The sequence below is a fragment of the Arachis ipaensis genome, chromosome B08 (assembly GCF_000816755.2).
Source record: "Arachis ipaensis cultivar K30076 chromosome B08, Araip1.1, whole genome shotgun sequence".
In the NCBI taxonomy this organism is placed as follows: Eukaryota; Viridiplantae; Streptophyta; class Magnoliopsida; order Fabales; family Fabaceae; genus Arachis; species Arachis ipaensis.
The window spans coordinates 80248575-80260007 of NC_029792.2; the positions used below are offsets into that span (position 1 = coordinate 80248575).

The following is an 11433-nucleotide window of genomic DNA, read 5'->3' on the forward strand; positions in this document are numbered from 1 at the left end:
GGGACTTGTAGCTTTTTGCCTCTTGAATAGTTTTGGCATCTCACTTTATCCATTGAAGTTCAGAATGATAGGCATCTATAGGAACTCAGAGTTCAGATAGTGTTAGTGATTCTTCTAGTTCAGTATGTTGATTCTTGAACACAGCTACTTTATGAGTCTTGGCCGTGGCCCTAAGCACTTTGTTTTCCAGTATTACCACCGGATACATAAATGCCACAGACACATAATTGGGTGAATCGTTTCAGATTGTGACTCAGCTTTGCTAAAGTCTCCAATTAGAGGTGTCCAGGGTTCTTAAGCACACTCTTCTTTTACTTTGGACCTTGACTTTAACCGCTCAGTCTCAAGTTTTCACTTGACACCTTCACGCCACAAGCACATGGTTAGGGACAGCTTGGTTTAGCCGCTTCGGCCAGGATTTTATTCCTTTAGGCCCTCCTATCCACTGATGCTCAAAGCCTTGGGATCCTTTTTATTTACCCGTGCCTTTTGGTTTTAAGGGCTACTGGCTTTTTGCTCTTGCCTTTTGGTTTTAAGAGCTTTTGGCTTTTTCTGCTTGCTTTTTCTCTTTTTTTTTCTTCTATTTTTTTTTGCTATTTTTTTTTCTATTTTTCTTTCTGCAAGCTTTTGTATTCACTGCTTTTTCTTGCTTCAAGAATTATTTTTATGATTTTTCAGATTATCAAATAACATGTCTCCTTGTCATCATTCTTTCAAGAGCCAACATATTTAACATTCATGAACAACAAATTCAAAAGACATATGCACTGTTCAAGCATTCATTCAGAAAACAAAAAATATTGTCACCACATCAATATAATTAAACTAAGTTCAAGGATAAATTCGAAACTCATGTACTTCTTGTTCTTTTGAATTAAAACATTTTTCATTTAAGAGAGGTGATTGATTCATAGGATATTCATAACTTTAAGACAAAGTTACTAAATACTAATGATCATGTAATAAGACACTAACATAGATAAGTACTTAACAAAAAATAGAAAATTTAAGAACAAGGAATGAGTCCACCTTAGTGATGATGGCGTTTTCTTCTTGAGGAACCAATGATGTCCTTGAGCTCTTCTATGTCTCTTCCTTGTCTTTGTTGCTCCTCCTTCATTGCTTTTTGATCTTCTCTAATTTCATGAAGGATGATGGAGTGCTCTTGATGTTCCACCCTTAATTGTCCACAATAATTGTATGGAAGAAAATGTATCCCCTGAGGTATCTCAAGGATCTCTTGATTTGCAGTCAAATGTTCTACCACTGAGCTATAGACCTTGATGGAAGCTTTTGTCTTCCCTTTCCTCTTTCTAGAGGTTTCTCCGGCCTTAGGTGCCATTAATGGTTATGAAAAAATAAAAAAAGCAATGCTTTTTCCACACCAAACTTAGAATGTTTGCTCGTCCTCGAGCAAAAGAAGAAAGGAATAGAAGAAGAAGAAGATGTGGAAGAATCTAGGATTATGAGGAGGGAAGGTGGGGATCCTGTGGGGTCCACAGATCCTGAGATGATCCTGTGAGGTCCACAGATCTTGAGGTGTCAAGGATTTACATCCCTGCACCAATTAGGCATGTAAAATGCATTTGCATGCAATTCTGGCGTTTAAACGCCGAACTGATGCTTGTTCTAGGCGTTCAACGCCCAGATGCAGCATGTTTCTGGCGTTGAACGCCAGTTCTATGCTTGTTTCTGGCGTTCAGCGCCAGATCCATGCTCTGTTCTGGCGTTGAACGCCAGCCAGATGCTCCTTACTGGCATTTAAACGCCAGTAAGCCCTTCCTCTAGGGTGTGATTTTTCTTCTGCTGTTTTTGATTCTGTTTTTAATTTTTTGATTTATTTTGTAACTCCACATGATCATGAACCTAATAAAACATGAAAGAACAATAAAAATAAAAATAAAATTAGATAAATAAAAATTGGGTTGCCTCCCAACAAGCGCTTCTTTAATGTCAATAGCTTGACAGTGGGCTCTCAGGGAGCCTCACAGATGTTCAGAGCATTGTTGAGACTCCCCAACACCAAACTTAGAGTTTGGATATGGGAGTTCAACACCAAACTTAGAGTTTGGTTGTGGCCTCCCAACACCAAACTTAGAGTTTGACTGTGGGGGCTCTGTATGACTCTGTTTTGAGAGAAGCTTACTATGCCTCTTTTCCATGTTTACAGAAGGAGAACCTTGAGTTTTAAACATAAGGGAGTCCTTATTCAATTGAAGGACTAGTTCACCTCTGTCAACATCAATCACAGCTTTTGCTGTGGCTAGGAAGGGTCTTCCAAGGATGATGGATTCATCCTCATCCTTCCCAGTATCTAGGATTATGAAATCAGCAGGGATGTAAAGGCCTTCAACCTTTACTAACATGTCCTCTACTTGTCCATAAGCCTATTTTCTGGAATTGTCTGCCATCTCTAATGAGATTCTGGCAGCTTGCACCTCAAAGATTCCCAGTTTCTCCATTACAGAGAGGGGCATGAGGTTTATTCCTGACCCAAGGTCACATAGAGTATTCTCAAAGGTCATGGTGCCTATGGTGCAAGGTATTAGGAACTTTCCAGGATCCTGTTTCTTCTGAGGCAATCTCAGTTGATCCAATGCATTTAGTTCATTGGTGAACAGGGGAGGTTCATTTCCCCAAGTCTCATTACCAAATAAATTGGCCTTCAGCTTCATGATTGCACCAAGGAACTTGGCAACTTGCTCTTCAGTAACATCCTCATTCTCTTCAGAAGAGGAATACTCATCAGAGCTCATGAAGGGCGTAAGAAGGTTTAATGGAATCTCTATGGTCTCTAGATGAGCCTCAGATTCCTTTGGTTCCTTAGAGGAAAACTCCTTATTGATCACTGGACGTCCCAGGAGGTCTTCCTCATTGGGATTCACGTCCTCCCCTTCCTCCTTGAATTCGGCCATGATGGTTATATCAATGGCCTTGCACTCTCTCTTTGGATTCTCTTCTGTATTGCTTGGGAGAGCACTAGGAGGAGTTTCAGTGATCTTCTTACTCAGCTGGCCCACTTGTGCCTCTAAATTTCTAATGGATGACCTTGTTTCATTCATGAAACTCAGAGTGGCCTTAGATAGATCAGAGACTAAGTTTGCTAAATTAGAGGTATTTTGCTCAGAATTCTCTGTCTGTTGCTGAGTGGATGATGGAAAAGGTTTACTACTGTTAAACCTGTTTCTTCCACCATTATTAAAGCCTTGTTGAGGCTTTTGTTGATCCTTCCATGAGAAATTTGGGTGATTTCTCCATGAGGGGTTATAGGTGTTCCCATAGGGTTCACCCATATAATTCACCTCTGCTATTGCAGGGTTTTCAGGATCATAAGCTTCTTCTTCAGAAGATGCCTCTTGAGGACTGTTGGATGCGGCTTACATTCCATTCAGACTCTGAGAAATCATATTGACTTGCTGAGTCAATATTTTATTCTGAGCTAATATGGCATTCAGAGTATCAATTTCAAGAACTCCATTCTTCTGAGGCGTCCCATTACTCACAGGATTCCTCTCAGAAGTGTACATAAACTGGTTGTTAGCAACCATGTCAATAAGTTTTTGAGCTTCTGCAGGCGTTTTCTTTAGGTGAATAGATCCACCTGCAGAAGTATCCAATGACATCTTAGCTAATTCAGACAGACCATCATAGAATATATCCAGGATGGTCCATTCTGAAAGCATGTCAGAAGGACACTTTTTGGTTAGTTGCTTGTATCTCTCCCAAATTTCATAGAGGGATTCACCTTCTTTCTGTCTGAAGGTTTGAACATCCACTCTAAGCTTACTAAGCTTTTGAGGAGGAAAGAACTTGGCTAAGAAAGCCTTGACCAGCTTATCCCAAGAGTTCAGGCTATCCTTAGGTTGAGAGTCTAACCATATTCTAGCTTTGTCTCTTACAGCAAAATGGAAAAGCATGAGCTTGTAGACTTCAGGATCTACTCCATTAGTCTTAACAGTATCACAGATCTGCAAGAATTCAATTAAGAACTGAAAGGGATCTTCAGATGGAAGTCCATAAAACTTGCAGTTTTGTTGCATCAGAGAAACTAGTTGAGGCTTAAGCTCAAAATTGTTTGCTCCAATGGTAGGGATGGAGATGCTTCTTCCATGTAAATTGGAATTAGGTGCAGTAAAGTCACCAAGCATCCTCCTTACATTATTATTATTTTCGGCTGCCATCTCCTCTTCTTGTTCGAAAATTTCTGTAAGGTTTGCTCTGGATTGTTATATTTTAGCTTCTCTTAGTTTCCTTTTCAGAGTCCTTTCAGGTTCAGGATCTGCTTCAACAAGAATGTTGTTGTCCTTGCTCCTGCTCATATGAAAAAGAAGGGAACAGAAAAAAAATAATAATAGGGATCCTTTTTTCCACAGTATAGAGGCTCCCTTGTTGTGAGTAGAAGAAAAGAAGAGTAGAAGAGAAAAGCAAGGAGAATCCAAACAGAAGGGTGAGGATAGGAGTAGTAGTTTGAGATGAAGAGAAGTGTTAGTAAATAAATAAATAAATAGAAGGAGATGAGAAGAAGAAGTTTTCGAAAATAAATTTTGAAAAAGAGTTAATGATTTTCAAAAATTAAGATAAAATTTAAAATTAAAATTGAAAATTGAAACAATTAATTAATTAAAAAGAATTTTTGAAAAAGAGGGAGGTATTTTCGAAAATTAGAGAGGGATAGTTAGTTAGGTAGTTTTGAAAGAGATAAGAAACAAACAAAAAGTCAATTAGTTAGTTGAAAAAGATTTGAAATTCAATTTTGAAAAGATAAGAAGTTAGAAAAGATATTTTAAAATCAAATTTTTGAAAAAGGTATGATATGAAAAGATATGATTAGAAAGATATGATTTTGAAAAAGATAAGATAAAAAGATATTTTTGAAAAGATATGATTGAAATTAGTTTTGAAAAAGATTTGATTTTTAAAATCACAATTAATGACTTGATTCACAAGAAATCACAAGATATGATTCTAGAACTTAAAGTTTGAATCTTTCTTAACAAGAAAGTAACAAACTTGAAATTTTTGAATCAAAACATTAATTGATGATGATATTTTTGAAAATTATGAGATAAAATTAGGAAAAAGATTTTTGAAAAATATTTTTAAAATTTTCGAAAATAAATAAAAAAATGAAAAAGATATGATTTTTGAAAAAGATTTTGAAAAAGATAAGATTTTTTAAATTGAAAATTTGATTTGAATCATAAGAAACAATTGAATTTTAAAAATTTTTGAAAAAGTCAATCCAAATTTTCGAAATTTATGAGAGAAAAAAAGGAAAGATATTTTTTTGATTTTTGAATTTTTAATGAAGAAAGAGAAAAACATGAAAAAGACTCAATGCATGAAAATTTTGGATCAAAGCATGTGATGAATGCAAGAACACTATGAATGTCAAGATGAACACCAAGAACACTTTGAAGATCAAGATGAACATCAAGACTTATTTTTGAAATATTTTCAAGAAAAGAAAACATGCAAGACACCAAACTTAGAAATTTTTCATGTATAGACCTATGAATGCAAGAATGCATATGAAAAACAAGAAAAGATACAAAACAAGAAAGTATGAAGATCAAACAAGAAGACTGGCCAAGAACAACTTGAAGATCATGAAGAACACTATGAATGCATGAATTTTCGAAAAATGCATAATAAATTTTTAGAAAAAATACAATTGACACCAAACTTAAGAATTGACTCAAGACTTAAACAAGAAACACAAAATAATTTTTTTTTTATTTTATGATTTTGTAAATTTTTTTTTGTAATTTTTCGAAAATTAATTTGAAAAAGGAAAATAAGGATTTCAAAATTTTTAATATGAATTCCAGGAATCTTTCAATGTTAGCTGAAAGCTCCAATCCAAGGGTTAGACATGGCTTAATAGCTAGCCAAGCTTCAACAGTACAAGCAATTCCCTAACATGTGGAGGCCTCAGTCCAAAAGAATTTAGACATGGCTCTACAGCCAGCCTGGCTTCAACATGCTTCATGAAACTCTAGAATTCATTCTTAAAAATTCTGAAGTAATTTTCGAAAACAGATGAGAAATTTTTGAAAGATTTTTGAAAAACAAAATATTTTTTTTGAAAATAAAACAAAAAGAAAATTACCTAATCTGAGCAACAAGATGAACCGTCAGTTGTCCAAACTCGAACAATCCCCGGCAACGGCGCCAAAAACTTGGTGCTCTAATCTTAATTCATAATTTGTCACAACTTCGATACAACTAACCAGCAAGTGCATTGGGTCGTCCAAGTAATAAAACCTTACGTGAGAAAGGGTCGATCCCACGGAGATTGTTGGTATGAAGCAAGCTACAGTCATCTTGTAAATCTCAGTCAGACGGATATCAAATGGTTATAGTATTTTTGAATAATAATAATAAATAATAGAAAATAAAGATAAAAATACTTATGTATATCATTGGTGAGAATTTCAGATAAGCGTATAGAGATGCTTTCGTTCCTCTGACTCTCTGCTTTCCCGCTGCCTTCATCCAATCAGTCTTACTCCTTTCCATGGCAAGCTTTCTGTAAGGGCATCACCGTTGTCAATGGCTACATCCCATCCTCTTTGTGAAAATGGTCCAAATGCTCTGTCACGGCACGGCTAATCATCTGGAGGTTCTCAATCCTACTGGAATAGGATTTACTATCCTTTTGCGTCTGTCACCACGCCCAGCACTCGCGAGTTTGAAGTTCGTCGCAGCCATCCCTTCCCAGATCCTACTCGGAATACCACAGACAAGGTTTAGACTTTCTGGATCTCAGGAATGGCCATCCATGGGTTCTAACTTATACCACGAAGACACTAATAACGCAGACTCGGCCCCCTGTATTAGATATCCAAGAGATATTCATTCTAGCTTGTTTGCATGTAGAACGGAAGTGTTTGTCAGACACACGTTCATAAGTGAGAATGATGATGAGCGTCACATAATCATCACATTCATCATGTTCTTGAGAACGAATGAATATCTTAGGAGCGGAATAAGTTGAATTGAATAGAAAACAGTAGTACTTTGCATTAAATCATGAGGAACAGCAGATCTCCACACCTTAATCTATGGAGTGCAGAAACTCTACCGTTGAAAATACATAAGTGATGAAGGTTCAGGCATGGCCGAATGGCCAGCCCCCAAACATGATCAATATGATCCAAAGTTGAACTAAAAATCATAAGATGTCTAAAAGACTAGTAAAAAGGTTCTATTTATACTAAACTAGTTACTAGGGTTTACAGAAATAAGTAATTGATGCATAAATCCACTTCCGGGGCCCACTTGGTGTGTGCTTGGGCTGAGCTTGAAGTTTACACATGCAGAGGCTTCTTCTGGAGTTGAACGCCAAGTTGTAACATGTTTTTGGCGTTCAACTCTGGTTCGTGACGTGTTTCTGGCGTTTAACTCCAGACTACAGCGTAGAACTGGCGTTCAACGCCCTTTTGCGTCATCTAAACTCGACCAAAGTATGGACTATTATATATTTCTGGAAAGCCCTGGATGTCTACTTTCTAACGCAATTAGAAGCGCGCCATTTCGAGTTCTGTAGCTCCAGAAAATCTACTTTGAGTGCAGGGAGGTCAGAATCCAACAGCATCAGCAGTCCTTCTTCAACCTCTGAATCTGATTTTTGCTGAAGTCCCTCGATTTCAGCTAGAAAATACCTGAAATTACAGAAAAACACACAAACTCATAGTAAAGTCCAGAAATGTGAATTTAACATAAAAACTAATAAAAACATCCCTAAAAGTAACTAGATCCTACTAAAAACATACTAAAAACAATGCCAAAAAGCGTATAAATTATCCGTTCATCAATATACAAGCAAAATTGAAAAGTGCAATAAACTAAGAAAGTGTAATAAACTAAGTAAAAAGTTCCTTAAAAGGATAAAATATATACAACGTACCAAAAAAACATAGAAAGAAACCACACTAAAAATGTTCAGAAATGAAGATTGTCACCCAAAAAGCGTTGCTAACCTCCCCACACTTAAAATGTAGCACCGTCCTCGGTGCTCACGATCATGCGGAGTGGAAGGAGTCGTCACTGTATCACCATACAAAAGTGGCTGCAAGAGTGATGGTGGTGCTGAAACCGAAAGAGCTAAGTTACAAAACAGCATATGAAGTGAACAGATAATAAAAATTTGAATGGAAGAATACATGAGAATCAAATTAAATCAAACACAAACAACTTCCAATCAAATTCAGGACATGGGAAAAGCTAACTTGCTTGTTTATCAAAGAATAAAAGAAGGAAGGAGCATTGTTACTATGCACAAAGAGAAAGAAAATAGTTAAAAGTTACAAGTTAATGTTAGTTGAAAATTAAAAAGAAAGTTAAAAGTTAAAAGTTATGTTAGTAAAAAGGAAAATGGTTAATTGAAAGTGAAAAGAAAAGTTAGATGAAAAAGACAAGCAAAGTTAAAAGATAGGCAAAGAAAAAGAAAAATTAGTTGAAAAGGAAACAAAGGTAGAAAATCAAGTGAAAAGGAGGAAAAAAATTAATTAAAGAAATGAAAACAAGCAAAAATTCAAAAGTTAGGTGCATAGTCAAAAGTTCCTTAATTCGAAAAAGTTTCTAAAGTTTCAAAACAAGCAAGTTTGTATTCACTTCTCAACAATTCAAAATGCCAAAACAAGTGATGCACATATATGTGTAGAGCACATAATCAAGTAAATATCAATCACAAGTAATTGGCATAAATTAAAACAATTTGGTGTTGACTAAGTTAGAAACATAAAGAAACAAGTAAGCCAAAGAACATTCAAACACCAAATTCAATGAGGCATAAAGGTTACAAGGTTGAGACAAGAATTGAAAAGTTTATGCTCTATGTCACTTAAGATAATTTAGGCAAAGAAAAAAGGAATCAACTTAGTCACATAGGTAAAAAGAAATCTTCAACCTTGTGAGAGCTTGCAAAAGAGGCTTTTCTTTTAAAAGAATTTCAAGTTTGTAGTCAATTTAAAACTCAATTAATGCATATTCAATGCTCAAGAAGAACACACAATTTAAAAGAAGCAAAGAAGTTAAAGAATTAACCAAAACTTGTAAGGAAGCTCTTGAGGAAATTTCCAAAATCATTTAGCAAACAAGATTCTTTTTGACACAGAAATCTGTCAAATAGAATCTTGTTGCACCAAATAAGACGATGCCATTTAATGAAACAAGGTTAGGAAAAATCCTGCAGCATTTCAGCAGTAAATTGGGCTATTTTCCAATTTCAATCAACCAATTCACACTTCCTATGAATTCATTGACAATTAAAAACACAAAAACCATACATGTAACCATAGGAAGTAAGCAAATGAGCCAACAAATAGTAGTAAAACAGCCATGAGCAATTCAGCCAAAACAAATAAGCAATGAATCCAAACAAACAGCTAAGGAGCACTCAATAGCCCAGCATATAGCACCAAACAGTAGTAAGGAACAACAGTAATTGATTCAGTCAGCATTCCTTTCATTGAATTCAGCAATTAATTATAAGTAATAAAAATTCAAACAATTACACATAGCTCAATCTGATAATGAAGTTTAATTTGAAATAAGGACTCAGCAGCAATGAGCAAATAATGGCCCAAGATACAACCTCAAAACAGCAATAATGAACAATCCAGCAGCAATAACAACTCGAATTCAGAAATTTATCAAAATCATCATCACTGCAATAGTCATATCTAGGAATTGTACGTTTCAAAAACCAGCCACCAACAAGAAAAAGCAATAATTAACAACCGGATAGCATTCTATTCTTTGAATGTAACAACCAATCACAAGCAGCATGAGTTCAAACAATTAAGCATCACTGAATCAAACAATGAAGTTCAAATTGAAACAGGAACTTAGCAGTAATCACAATTGAAATTTATAATAGCCTTCAGCAAGAGTAGAGTAGCAATAAGACGATGCAGCAGCATGAACAAATCAACTCAGCACAGGGAAAATCAATGAAAGAGCAACATTCCAAAACAGCATTATTGATCAAAACAAACCTAAATCCACTATCCACGCCAGATTCTCTAACAACCTAAGCAACTAACATGCATTTCTAACTAAATTAAGCTAAACAAAATTAACTAGCAGTAAACTAATGACTAAAACAGAACTCAATTAAAGAAAAATATGAACCTGGGAAGCAAAATTAGAACAGAGGAAGGGAAGGGAAGAAGAAGGTTGATGATGGTGAGTGAACGGCTGGAGCAACTCAGTTGGCCTGGTAGTGGAGCTGATCCAATGGCAGCAGCAGAGGAGGGGCGCAGCAAAGAAACATGGGCCTTGCCTTATTCTGGCCTTCGAAGGCAGTGAAGAGCAACAGGGGTGGTGTCGCAACAGCTGGAACTCACCTCAGACGAAGAGAACAGGAGCTTAAACTTGCTCTGTTCTTCAACCCAAAAAGAACGAGAGAGACAAGGGCTGTGTCAGAAGGAGGTCGCGAAGAAGAGGACCCTGTGGTCTCTGGACCTGACGGCGACGGAAAAGGTAGAGGGAGGGGGGCTGGACGAGGTGGTTGAGACTGGAGATTGAGACAGGATCGATGAGGAAGGGAAGGTTGCAATGTGATGTTGAAGCCAAAAGGGAAGGTAGCGCGAAGAGGAGGAAGAGCAGAGTGGACTCTGGTTCGAGCTGAGACCAGTTTGCATTCCAGTGAAACAGGGAAGAGTGGTGCGGCGAGGCTGAGAAAGAAGAAAAAGGAAGAAGAAGGAGGAGAGGGAAACTGGATGGCGGCCAGCGGTGGTAGTTGTCGCGGCGATGGTGAGAAGAGGGAGAGGGACGCGGTGAGTTCTGGACTTGCTGAGGTGAGGCCGAGATAGGGAGAGAGGAAGAAGAAAGGGGAAAGGGCACGGCGGTTGCGGCGGTCACCGGCGGTTGTGGTGAAGGTGGGTGGACGGTGAGGCAATGTGGTGGTAATGATGGTGCAGAAGATGGAGCAGAGAAGATGAGGGATTCGCACCACAAGGGGGTATTTTTTTTTTTTGCGTTTGTGCGTACGCACCAATAATAATGTGCGTACGCATTCATGGGTAAAGGGCTATTGGGTGTACGCACACACCATGTGAGCACCGTGGACAGAAGCCTTGAATTGAAGTGTGCGTGCACACCTATATGTGTGTACGCACAGTTGAATTTTATTTTTTTTTAAAATAGAATTTTACCCAACATTCTAATATTCATATAAATAAGAAATTAATAAAAATATACAACTATTTATATTAAACTTTAAAATTAATCTAAAATTTTATTTTTCAAATCAAAATCATGGATTATTCAAAGAACTTGTAATATGCACAAACAAAAATCTACCCAAAACTATTTCAACAATCCAAAAACTAATTAAAAATTTTAAACATGCAATTTAAAACAAAATTACTAACTATTCACATATGCATTTTAAAACAAAAATCTATTAAGGTAAGCTAACAA

General features: G+C 36.6%; 1 long non-coding RNA gene across 2 annotated transcripts; it reads right to left on the minus strand.

Annotated features, from left to right (window-relative positions):
• On the minus strand, nt 7606-11019 carry LOC110265949. Of its 2 annotated transcripts, none has more exons than XR_002352645.1 (3): nt 10141-11018; nt 7986-8094; nt 7606-7667 (listed from the first exon to the last, which is right to left on the minus strand). It is a non-coding gene; the product is annotated as an uncharacterized LOC110265949 (long non-coding RNA). The 2 variants fall into 2 exon arrangements; XR_002352644.1 differs by having other exon boundaries at nt 7608-7667; nt 7913-8094; nt 10141-11019.